This window comes from Leptidea sinapis, chromosome Z (genome assembly GCF_905404315.1).
Source record: "Leptidea sinapis chromosome Z, ilLepSina1.1, whole genome shotgun sequence".
Classification (NCBI taxonomy): domain Eukaryota; kingdom Metazoa; phylum Arthropoda; class Insecta; order Lepidoptera; family Pieridae; genus Leptidea; species Leptidea sinapis.
The window spans coordinates 23,312,839-23,326,774 of NC_066312.1; the positions used below are offsets into that span (position 1 = coordinate 23,312,839).

General features: G+C 35.6%; 1 protein-coding gene and 1 long non-coding RNA gene across 3 annotated transcripts in view; both read left to right on the plus strand.

Moving 5' to 3' along the window:
* LOC126978998 (uncharacterized) overlaps positions 1-13,936 on the plus strand; it is a 97,923-nt gene that overhangs the window by 72,043 nt on the left and 11,944 nt on the right. The window lies entirely within an intron of this gene.
* Positions 4,703-11,301, plus strand: LOC126978716 (uncharacterized). 2 transcript variants are annotated; one of them, XR_007732686.1, is made up of 5 exons: positions 4,757-4,771; positions 4,979-5,218; positions 6,590-6,676; positions 6,949-7,236; positions 11,154-11,301. It is a non-coding gene; the product is annotated as an uncharacterized LOC126978716 (long non-coding RNA). The 2 variants fall into 2 exon arrangements; XR_007732685.1 differs by having other exon boundaries at positions 4,703-5,218.

Below are 13,936 nucleotides of genomic sequence, written 5' to 3' on the forward strand. Positions count from 1 at the left end.
CTTGAGCATATCTTTGCCCAGTGAGGGTGCCATTTTCTATGGCTACTAGCTCTGTGCGACCTTCTGAAGATATGCCAGCCCATACATGTACACTGCCTCTACCGTATTGGACTCTTTCTGAGATGCAGGCTTGAAGGTATCGCTCACCAGGTCACCTGTAAGCACTTCTGATGGAAGGCGAAGTGTTTACAGGTGACCTTCGCCTTCCATCAGAAGTGTAAAGGGAGAATCGAGACTCATCTGCAAACAAAATTCTTGACCATTCTTCTTCATCCCACTGCATGTGTTCACGGGCGTATCGCAGTCTCGCTACTCGATGCTGTCTCTCGAGTTTTGGGCCACTCGCTGGTCTTCGGGGTTTCAAATTTGCTTCAGCAAGTATTCTTCTCACTGTACTGTCACTAATGTAGTCCTTCCGGGTCTGAAGTAGCTGTTGCTGGACTTCAACTGAATTTTGGTGGCGATTTGTTAACACAGTGGAAATAATATAACGATCTTCTCGGGCACTGGTACACCTGGGTCTGCCATTACAAGGTCTCCTCAGATGGTGTCCAGTCTCTTCGTACCTTCGCTTTACTTTCTGGACCGTTCGTACCGTCACACCCACCATTCTTGCAGTGCGACGCATACTGATGCCTAGTTCCAGAAAAGCCATGATCCTAGCACATTCTTCAACTGAAAGAGGCATGATAAATAAATGTTATGTGCTTTTTAGCATAAATTTATAAAACAAGCCCCATCAATCTTAAGAAAAATTTAAAACAGAAAGATAAATGTGAATGGTAAAATTGTTATTCAGAAACGTTCACTTTGAAAAAGGAATGGTTTTGTTTTTGAAGTTTTTTTTCAGCCAATTCTTAAAAGAAGGTTACCGACTATAAAGTTTTTATGTACAAAATTAAATTCTCTTTGGAGTCCTTTTTATTTCAATAGTATATCTTGTGAACTTAAAACGTTATCCCAATTTTAAAAGTGTGATACTTACTTTTGAAGGCCAGTGTATATTGTATGCATTTAACGGTTAAAAGGCCCCTGATTCATTAATTGATTTCTGTTATTGAGTACTAACTTGTTGATTACGTTAATAATATTCATCGTCAAAAATAAGACATTTAAAATATTTTCTACGCTGTCCGTATAAGACATGTTGTAAAACACATAAATTACTATCCGAGGCGAATAAAGAACAAAAAGTGGGAGTGGAACTAAACAAGAATAAAATAATAAATTATTAATTATTCTTATTTTCGAGGAGAAACATTAATAAAATCTGGGTCGAAAAAAAGATTTTTTTGTGTGGGGCGAAACTTTGCGGGGCGAAACGGGAATAAATAATCAAAAGATAGCTAAATATGATGTGTACCTCTACCCCAGTACAATATTTACTTTTCTCAACGTCTCGTCCAGTATAAAGGCCAGGTGATTACAGTCTAATTGAAATGGGGAAAATTCATAATAATAATTGATAATAATAATAACTTTATTTCTCACCAACAACCAAAATTACAATACAGCGAAAACTTAAAAATACATATGTTTTGGTCGTAGATCACTGGTGCCTGTGGCAGGTAATAAAATACCTGTATTACTGGTCACCAGGGTTCCACTTTTACACAGTGACTAAAAAACTTGAAATTCAAAAGGATAGAGGTAAATGTGTGTGTGTATTCATGAGAGGGAGAGTGTGTACGTGTGTGAGTGTGTGTCTGTGTGTATGTGTGTGTGAGAGAGAGAGAGAGAGTGAGAGGGTGTATGTGTAAACATGCGTACGATAGGGTGTTCTCGGCTTATGGGTTTGCTAACTATCCAAGACCTCCAGAAGTCTCTCTGTGTGACAGTAGTCTTGCTTGCTTTTGCAAGCAAGACTACTGTTGACAAAGGATTCGTGTGCAGTTGATCGACATTTGTACATGTTTAGACCATACAGACATACCTTGTCTAGCTTATTATAAAGGTACGGTCCCAGAAACAGAAAGAGTCTGCGGCTAAATGATGTCCTTACCTTCGTAGATACTGCCACAAGATGATTGTGGCGAGTAGACTATGGCCTAAACTCTGTTAAAGGGTGCTGTTTGATAACAATAGCTAATATGAAGAGTTGCCTAACTTTCAGATCTTGGCAGTATTCATAAAGTTTTGTTGTGGGATACATGCGAGGCTTAAAACAACATACCTTCAAGACAGCCCTCTGTGCACGCTCCACCACGAGAAGGTGAGATTTTGCAACACCACCCCATGTCGTAATGCAATAATAATTCAAAATAGTTTGGCATATCGCTAAATTAAAACCATTTTCATGATGTTAGGATCGACAGAGTGACGTAATCGCCGGAAAATATAAATAAGGTTACGTACTCGGCCTGACCAGTATTCTAGATGGGGCTTGAAAGTCAAGTTTTGGTCAAGAACTATCCCCAGATATTTGATGGATGTGACTTTCCCATGCAGCGGTGAATACCAGCTGAGATTTGACCGTCATTTGGTAAAACAGTGATCTCCCGCAGTCCATTGTGTATCCCATATTTCAAAGCTACACAAGTATGCTTGATTTGAGACCATACATTTCGTGTGGTTGCCGAGAGAATTTTATTACTATTAATATATAAGTACTCGTATAGTCCCTTACAAAAAAGCAACTGGAAAGACTCAGAAACTGGCAATACCTACCTGTTTTAATATATATAGGTACTGAATTATATTTTATTTAAATTGTTTTATCTAGTATTTTAATGTACCCATACATTATGTGTGTATAGGAATAATAAAGCACTTTGTAATTATTTATTTATTTTAATTATATATTATTTTACTAATAAACAAGAACATATTTACAATAACTAATTAATAATGTTAAGTAAACGTTATTAACTGAATCATATTCGGTCTGAGCCTGCGTGGTGGTTTTAAACTTCATATCCCGCTCGCTGTCCAAGGAAAGCCAAGCTGATACAGTGGAGCATTAAAGCCGATCTTAGTAAATACTAATCTTATTTCTTTAAACGAGCAATTCTTTTTATATGTATAATCTGAAAGTCGGAAACGGCTACAACGATTTTAATGAAATTTAGTATACCTACAGGTAGTTTCGGGCGCGAGAAATCGATCTAGCTAGTAGTGTTATCCGTGTTTTAATGAGAAACACCTACAATAACATTAGAATACCAAGGTAAATTTCGCCATTATATACAAGACTATAATAGATCAGTAATCACTGAATTCAGACGACTAAATTCAGTGAAGTGTTCATATAATAAGTGCTCATTTACAAAGCTTTACCAATCGTGTTCTGTTTGCGGTGCAAGTCATTTTTCTGTCCATAGGCAGCACTACTCATTATAGTTTACCATCTCCACAAACGACTCATTCAATTGTTGCTAATTTGAACAGAGAGTTTATTGAACACAAATAATTTTGAACCAGTTGAACTTCAGTATACGATAAATCAGAAGGAACGAAGAGGAAACAATAAACAAGATCAAGTTTACCGACTTGTCATTGACAATGCGAATGATGCTTAGGGTGGCATTTTTTTAGACGCCTCTGGAGGAACGGAGAAGACATTTTAAATAAATCTCTTACTAGCCAAAATACGTCCGAACAAAGGTTGCCATAGCAGTTGTATCATCAAGAAGCGCTGCAACTCTACTTGCTGGGGTGAAAATTCCATTTTCAACATACCAATAGAAGCAAAGGAAAATTGAGTTTGCAATGTACCAAAAAATAATCATAAAGCAAGAATGTGTTATTATGGTGCGGGACGAATGCACTATGGCAACCAAATTTCAATTTAAGCCGGAATGAGAGATATTACTCTTGTATTTGGAGGGGTAACATTTTTATTGCCTGGAGTTTGTATTGATCTGTATGTATGTGTTTGTGTGTGTGTGTATGGATGTATGTAAACCTCTTATAACTTTTGAACGGCTCGACCGATGTCCTCGCGATTGGGGCAATTCGAAAGGTCTTAACCAAACATTGATTTTGAATACAATTCGGATCTATTCGAACCGATAGATCTTAAGGAATCTCAAAAAACCTACGAAATTTTTTTTTCATACTTAAAATGTGTTTCTTTTTGGAATAACCTTTAAACGGCTTCACCGATCGATTCCAAAAGCAGCTCTTAACATCAATAAACCACCATGCCGGTCAAAATCGGTTGATTCGTTCGTGAGTTATCGTTGACGAAAGAAAACTGAAAAAAGTGTTTTAACTATAAACAGTGTCGTAAAAGAGACCGCACCGCTAGTAGCGAGAGCCACTTAACCGCGTCGAGCTACTGAGCAGCTATCTGATTTCCATCATACGAAAAAATGTCGAGGCGGCTATTGCAAGGAAAAGAAGAGAAACTGGTTAACATCGTTATGTAATTACATAAATACAGAGTTTGAGAAACAGTTTCAAATGTTAGGATCGCACAAGTGGTCGTGTTAGCAATAGGCGACGGAGCAAACGTTTGATGGCACACGAATTAAATTCATTTTAAGTGAACACGGCCCGTAGTCTGTGCTCTCTACCAACTGTATGATATAATATGATGGAATGAACATCACACGTGAAATATAAATAATAAACGCGAAATAAATGTAACTGAAAAATTTAATATTTTCAGAACAATAAAATAGTGCTATATTGATTTCAATGATGTAAAAGTGATAAAAACAAATATTACTATTTTGTGGCACTTTCAAACAGATGCCGTCATGTTATAAATCTGTGCAAATAACTTGTGTATAATATTTTATAATAAAATAATATCTGAGTACCTAACGTAAAATAATATTTATCGCTGATATATTTAGGCAAATTAATATATTAATGTACAAGCTAGTCTTCATAAAATTTATTGTTCTATACGGATAGCGTTTATGTCTTGTTGTACCTATAACAATTATAAGTCATAAGCATTTTTTCATAGTACATCATGGTAAACAGATCGCCATCAAGAAATATGAAAATTTGATGACATTTATTGCAGGTTTATGTTTAAAGTATCAACAAACGTCAAAAATAAGAGTTTGACGCGCGCGTCTATAGCGTCGCATTACTTCCGAATGGAAGAGCCCTTATGTTATTTATCAAATGGGTATAAAAGTGGGAGCAGCGTGGAGCGTACTCGTTTCCATTTGTCTGGTTGATATTACTAATGTGGCGACAGAATATACTGACCAGGATCTGCTGCAGCAAGCGTTGCTTCTCGTTGATCTCTTAAAAGCTGGTTGGTACCTTATTTTGCACATGGGTCGTAGGACCATAAGATTTTAATGATATAACATTCAGGCTCTGACTGACTTGATAAAAGCGGAAATCATTCATTATCATCAGCCTGAAGACGTCCACTGCCGGACAAAATTATTATATTTTTATTCAAAATAGGATGTGAAATCACTTATTGAAAGTCAAAAAACTACCACCCATTCCAAAATGAATGCCTCAGGCCTGAGAAGAATGGGCGCAACAAACTCAGCGGGCTTTTTTATCAAAAATTTGTTTTACAATTAAAGTAACATTTACAAAGTAACAAAGTAACATTGTACAATTAAACTTATTATTTAATAGCCTGGGGGCGGTCGCTCTATTCCCAATCTGTGGTATCATTAAGAAAGTCATTTTTGTTATAGTAACCTTTACCACACAAACGTTTTTTAACAATTCTTTTGAATAACGTAATACTTTTGCTTTGAACATTTTCTGGGATCCTGTTGTAAAAGCATATACCTACATCGCCCCACAAAAGACTTGCTAACTCGACTAAGTCGAGTAGTAGGCATTATAAGCTTATGTCTGTTCCTGGTGTTAACATTATGGTTATGACAGTTTCTGGCAAATTCACTTATGTGCCTATGAACATACATTATATTATCAAGAATATATTGAGAAGCTACAATCAAGATGTTAATTTCTTTGAATTTTGCTCTCAATGATTCCTTAGGGCCTAGGTTATAGGCCTTTAGGCCTATCGCGAATAGCCCTCTTCTGCAGCACAAATATTGTATTAATGTCGGCAGCGCAGCCCCACAGCAATATACCATCGTCGGTCCATCTTTTTGGGGGCCTACCAACACTGTGCCTTCTGGTACGTGGTGTCTATTCGATGGCTTTACTACCCCAACGCCCGTCTGTCCGTCGAACTATGTGCCCTGCCCACTGCCATTTCAGTTTTGCAATCATTTAGGCTATGTCGGTGACTTTGCTTCTCCTACGGATTTCCTCATTTCTGATTCGATCTTATTACAACCAATAGAACTCCGTTATGCACACCCTTATTTCCACTCAGCCTCAGTGGATATAACTGAGCGGACAATATGTACGGTATGGATGAAGCGGAGAGAAAAGTTGTGCCTCAGTCACTTTGAGGCCCAGTATCCACCAAAGCGGAGAGGAGAGTAGACGAGAGATAAGCCGCGAAGCTGTGAGGTTATTAACACCAAAACGGAGAGGAGATGTGCACTGTGAGAGCTCGAAATCAGTCAAATTATGTGTACGAAAGGAAGAAGAATTCATCTCGGCAAATACCAAACGCACAAATCTGGGTAGATATTTATATTTCTCTTCTATCTTTATATATTAAATTTGTTCTATTTTTCAGAATATTCTCGAGTCCAAAAAGAAAATATAATACTCCGCATCAAGCTTGGTCACTGCAGAAATTACTCGTACCAGACAGCGAACCGTGGTAATGCATCAGTATATTATGTTGTTTTTATTCTTCTACTGTTTATGTATTTAAAAGAACAGTTGTGAAAGAAATGGGATGAGATGGGATGATGAGCTTGTATTGCCAATTCTGGTATTAGTAGTGGGTAGCGCGGTAAGAGTCGCTCTTAAGAGGTGAGCTAGGTTGCCAGATAGCCAGTGTTGTTGGGGAGGAGGTGAAGGGATAAGGTTTACATTCCTCCGGCCATCGTTATCATACAAAAGAAACATCTTAAGGTGTATTGTTTTCAGTACCAAACAGGCGTCAGTTAGATTACGAGGATGGATTTGGAGAACATCCCAACTCAACTCTCTCAACAGCAACGGATTCCTCAAAAGCTACGACCAAAATTACATCGACGGTAGCAACTACAGCAACATCAACACCAGCAAAAGCATCCACGCCTTCAACAAAACCTTTTCTATCATCGTTTACACCGCCTACATCATTATCAACGACTATATTAACACCTCCTAATACCCAGTCCTCGAAATCTGCATCAAATCCTCAGGAGAAAGTACAGACTTCAAAAAGTACAGGTATGTTCAAACAAATGTAACTATTGTGTTAAATAATTTGATTGCAATGTTTTGTCGATATTTGAGGACACTTACTGTCATTAAACCATTTCGAAAATACTCAATTCGCAGATAATTGTTTATTATCTTATAATATGTTATGATTTTTTAAAGTGATAACCCTCACTTCGAGGATTAATACACAAAATTTGAAATACAAAATTTTATTTGTGTATTATCTTATATTGAATAAACTTGTTGCATTAGCTGGTTGCGGAAGAAATAAATAAAAAACAAGTGTGCAATTCACATGTGATCGAAGTGAAACCTTTAAAAGTATTGGCTTCAAGATAATGAGACGAATGTAAAATTTCGGGAAGAGAATAATTACTGTAGGTAATGATCATAGTGATACAAAGTTTGAAAATTATTTAACATTTTATTCGTATATAATTTGTATATAATATTTATTCAGACTTAGAGCTTTCATATTCGATAAATGATACAAGAAGCTAATGGTATAACTAAAGCATATAGTGGTGAGGGTTATAACTAGAGTATAAATAAGTTTGGTCATAACTGCGTCAATTACTATTTTTGATCTTGTTGTTGATACAGTGCGACTGTTGCATATTTTAGATGAAAATTGGCGTCCAAAACTAAATCAACGGAATCGCTGTATCTGATGTAAAATTTACATTACATTAAACAAATTTCAAATTTACATTAAACCTCTAAATTCCATATGAAGTCCTTGTACATGTTGCTAGGATGCTGGATGACACAATATTTCAACCGCTATGAAAGACATTACTATCACCACTACTATATTTATGTTTACCTGTCTATATACTCGCGCTATACATAAGACAATCTCTTCTCCAACTATGATCGATCTAAACAAAAATGGATATTTTTTGGTACGCCCAGTAATATTTACTACGTGTAATATATTTGAAAACTGTTTTTATAAACACCATCCCAAATAAATTGTTTCTAATGGATCAGTACCTACAGATTAGTAAGCTAACTATAACTGTCAGTAAGACATTTGTATGGAAAGGACGATATTTGGCGTTTCTATAAGATTTTTAACCGGCAGTGTAGTTACTGAAAAAGTTACCAGCCGACTTGTTATTCAATAACCGTTCATAAAAATAAAAAATAAATGTTAGCCATTTTATCTTTATTTCCTAACTTTGAGATGTGGAATGGGGTTACAGTGACAACAGGCGTAGATGAGTTATAAACAGCGCATAGATTACCAATGATATTTAAAAGTATAGATAAGTTACCTAGACAACATTAGGTGTTTGAAAATGATACACTAACGCACACATGATTAATTTTGCATTGCAATAGCACACTACATTACGATTACACGTCAAAGAAGGATAGTTAATGCAATTATCGCAAGCGAAAAAGAGATAACTCTAATTTGCTAATTGCTTTGTATTTGTATAGAGAAAATACAGTTAATTCATCAGATATGATTTTTTACCGTACACAGTGATTTATGCCTAAATTACGATTCATTCATGTTCATGTAGTAAAAGCTATAAAGTAGTAAAACTGCATTTAAATTAGGTAGATAATGTGTTATTGATTTTATAAAAAAATAATTTAATATTGATTATTATATATAGTCACATTGATGTTATGCTCGATCATCCCGCAACAGATAGCATCAATATTTTGTCATTTCTGTACGTTAATCTATGATCGGCTTGGCGGCGATCGGCGTTGTCATGGCGACATATTTATTTTGTTACATAAATAATGAAATCAAATAAAACGTTATAATTCGTGATTTCTCAACTGTGGTATGTAAATCTATGATTTCTTTTTACTTTCGTTATTACTACTTTTTCCCATAACACAAGAAGGCATTTTAATGGTGTACCTATATCAAATTGTAAGCAATTCTGTCAACAACAAACGCGTACGTACCGTTTTCGTATCGAGAGAGCGACTACGACCAAATGAACCAATTGACTCAATTTAGGCGATTGATTTTCGTCGCGCTACATATCTACCTCTTTTAATACTTTAATTTCATTGTAGATTACTTAAAGAATTTGAATTTAAACAGGTAATAATTGAGAAATTAATCGTCAAATTCACACATATTTAAAAGGGTACATACACGTTAGTATTCAATATTTATATCGCATTAATAATAACGTCTTCTTGTTTTTCTTACACAATAATTATTTACACTATCGTAGAGTATTGGTACCTAATTGAATAGTACATACTTATTGTTTCAGGAATTTTGAAATAACTCCATTATACCAGTTATTATTAGCATTGAGATTTTGTGATGCGTCAGTAGCTGACCTCGTATGAGTCTCAAAGACATCTGCTTGACATTTGGTATTATAGTTTCGTTATGCTACCCATCCTTCTTCATTCAATTTTTTGGTTGTAGAGATTATCTACTTGAGACATTGACTTTTTACTTGTTAAAATTTGTTGATCTTGAATCAAAACTATAAGACAAACTATATATCTCTTTTTTCTTCATTATTCTCCTATAATACATATTACTAGGCGTGCCAAAAACTATCCGTTTCTTATTTTAAATAGAAACCGGGCAAAATAGTCAATACAAAAATGTGTCGTAATTTTAAGCTATACCAAAGAAGACAGATGGAGCGATATACTATGACTCTCGTCTTTAAGCCGAGTCGAGATATTCATCTTAAAGTCCACAAGACTGCTTGCTTTGTGTAAAGCCCACTTGACTAGAGTATCTAAAGAGTATTGTAGTTGTTTGTACTCGATTCCGATAGCAAAACCAAGTCGCCTGCAAATCTGCAGTGGTTTAGGTTGAAGTTGTTTAGGTACCTTGAACGAACCTCGGTTTTTAACACAGAACTGGTACGACATTAGAATAGATATCACGCGTAATTTGTATGGAAACAATTGTCGTGATTCGATGTTATACTACTCGTCCTAGTCAAATACACACAATCACTCTCACACATACGTTACCACTAAGGCAGCCCTATAATTTGTCAACAGATAGATAACACGTTTGAAAGTTGACAAGTAATTTAAATTTTGTAGTCTTTGCTATGCTTTTAAAACTAAAGACATATTAATTACTATTTTTGACTTACTGATGAAAAGATATACCTCCTCGGTCGATTCTCAGTCTGAATTTTTGTCTGAACAAGTAATAGCACAACACGGCTTTATATCACTATTCATCGTAGCTACGTTCCCGACACACTCTAAACAATGAACATTTTATAGTCTAATTTGCTGATGGATTCTAGTATCATTTGAGAATAAAGGGCCCTTGTCCGACACCTCTCTTCACTGGAAAGCTTGTGTACAGTTTTCAGACTGAATTTACTTGAGCTACTTTCGTACAGTTGTTTAAGTATTGTTGTATTGTATTTCTGCTCTTTGTGCTTTTAGAGTGTCACACATACTTTCGTAATGTTTTCACTTTGTGGTAATAAATGTCTGATAAATGAATAAGTTGAAGTCTCTGGTGTTCTTGGTATTTTTCAATTATCAGCTCTAAAAGGTAATAGATATGGTCCATGTTAGAACAAAATATTAATCCCACTTGTTCAAGAGGTGGATTTTTTCTAATTTTGACGTTCTTCGAATTATTATTATAGAGAAAAGTTTATACATACTTGGCAGAAGACTTTTTTTATGGAAGAGAGGACATACGAGCGTACACGGTCACCTGACACTTAGTTATCACCGCTCCCCCGATTATCTTACACCACCAGGGGAATCCCAGGAGCGTGGCCGGCCCTTTAGAAAAGTGTACGCGCTTTTTTTGAAGCTTCCACAGTATTTCCTGTTCCTTGTTATAAACCATGTTTATTTTTTATTAGCTTTCATTTGCTATAAGAAACATTAAAATCAGTGGTAAATTCATAAATTGAGTGTTGCCAAATAATCTTTTGCAGGCACAAAAGTAAAATTAAGATGGTCAAAAACTTCGAGCCCCACAAACACAGAGAAGTATAGGACAGTGGCTATATCATCAGCAACAGAAAATCCAAGATCAAGGGATCCAGTAATGGAACAGGTAGCTTCAGAGATTGTAAACGAGGTTAAGGATTTTTCACCAGCGGGTAAAATTTCTAATATAAAGGATAAGCGGTTCCAACATTTAAGACGAGGGACTACGAGGATTTACTTGGCAACCAGCACTCGGTACGCGATACCCCTTCCAGAAAATAACGCTTTTTGTTTCTTCCATCCAGAAAGTGGACTTTGTCGGACACTTATATGACGTACAATTAAATGTTATTAAAACACTAACTAATCTTTACTTTTACTTGCGTCCATTCTTACGACAGCTGAATTCATCTAGGTGCTTTTGTAGACTACACTTCCGCAATATTTTATTTGCTGCTAAACAACAGTGACAATCTCATTCATCTGAAAGGTCAGCGGCAAAGGCTTACTGATATGGCAACGGTATGCGGCTGCGGTTTTGAGCTTCGAGTGCTGAAGGCGTCAAGCGTCGCATACATATCGGTCTCAGTGAGTCATACGTGTTTGTGTCGACCACTCGTCCCGTGGGGCGCAGAGGAGCGGAGAATGTACAAGGTACTATCTACGCGCCTCAATAGGGCTACTGGTAACCCAAGCGCTGGTAGCTATTTCGGTCAACAGATCAGCCTAGCTATCCAACGCGGAAATACTGCTAGTGTTATAGAAATAATTAAAAATGCTTCAAATAAAATAAAAATGACTTGGAAAGTTATCAACTAGAAATCTGGAAGAGCGAAAGACTGCAAGTTTGAATATAATCTAATAATAAACAATACAAAAATCCACTCTGAGCAGGAAGTAGCTTCTGCTTTTGAGAATTTTTTTTCTGACATTCCAGTTTCCATCTCAAGCACCTTTGTCTCCTCCACCAGGGTTGCCGAGTCACTTTTTTTTGGAAAATGTTAAGGAATGTAAAAAAAATTTCAAATTTAGTGTTGTTAGCCCAGCAGAAATAATTAAAACTTTCAGATCCTTAGAAATTAAAAAAACTGCTGATATATGGGCATATCTGTAAAAATTAGTTTTGTTATTGACGTCATAGCACCATATCTAGCACTAGTTTTTAATAGCTGTATTGAACATGGCGTGTTTCCTGACCTTCTGAAGTATAGTAAAATTACACCAATATTTAAATCGGGACTCACTTCTGACCCGAATAACTATCGTCCTGTTTCGGTGTTGCCGACCCTTAATAAAATTTCTGAAAAAATTATTTTAAGCCAAATGCTTACTCACTTTAACACTTAAAAGATACTTCATACAAAACAATTTGGCTTTACTAGGGGACGCTCGACTACGGATGCAGGTGTTGAACTCATCAGAAATATTTTTGAGGCCTGGGAGGAATCACAGAATGCTTCTGTGATTTATCTAAGGCTTTTGATTGGTATAAGAGGATCTGCACTCTATCTTCTGATCTCATATTTATATAATAGGATTCAGAGGGTCGAGGTGAATGGCAGGAGATCTCCTGGGACTCCTCTCGGTATGGGGGTACCACAAGGGTCTATTCTTGGACTCTTCCTTTTCCTAATTTATATAAATGATCTACCTAACCTTGTAGAAAAAAACACAAGGTGGTATTGTTTGCGGATGACACTTCACTTATATTCAAAGTGAAACGAAGCCAAGTTTTATATGACGAAGTAAACAATGCTCTATCTGACATCGTGTACTGATTTAGCGCCAATAACTTATTGTTAAATAGTCATAAAACTAAATATATTAAATTCACCGCGCCAAATGTCAAAAATGTAGATGCGATTATTTTATTAAATGGAGAGGTGGTGAAACCAGTGGAATCTGCTGTATTTCTTGGCATTACTCTTGATTCCAAATTGCAGTGGGGCCCCCATAGTGAAGGATTGGCGAATAGGCTTAGTTCTGCAGCATATGCGGATAAGAAAATTAGACGGTTAACTGACATACATACGGCGAGATTAATATACTTTAGTTATTTTCATAGTATTATAACCTAAGTCCTAAAGAATCATTAAGAGAAAAATTTAAAGAAATAAACATTTTGACTGTTGCTTCTCAATACATTTTTGATAATGTTCTGTATGTGTTAACATGGAGAAAGTCTTTTATTGGGCGATGTATATGATTTTACAATATGATCCCAGAAAATGTACAAAACAAATGTGTTACGAAATTTAAAAGAATTGTTAAAAAACGTCTGTGTGGAAAAGGTTATTATAGCATAAACGATTTTCTTAATGACACCACGGACTGGGAATAAAGCGAACACCCTCAGTTTCTTTAATTATAAATGTTTATTGTACGATATCACATTGTAATCCACATTTTATATTAAAAAAAAGCCCGCTGTGTTTCTTGCGCCCATTCTTCTCAGGTCTGAGGCAGTCTCTTTTGAATGGGTGGTAGTTTTTGACGTTCAATAAGTGATTTTAAATCCTATTTTCAATTTCTGTTCGAATATTAGTCAGCGTTATTTGAAATTTATTCTTAGAAGCTTAACAAATTGATCTGTTTAATTTAAAAGTTAATTATTGAGATGTTAACTTATTTGTGAATTATTAGTTGGTGGTATTAAAATTTGTCAATTGTTATAAAAAAAACCCTTTTGATCTTATTTCCTAGAATAGGTAAATTTTTTTTTGTTATTTTTATATTATTTGTTTTGTTATTTTTATATTACTTTTTCGCTCGACGAACGATAGTAGAT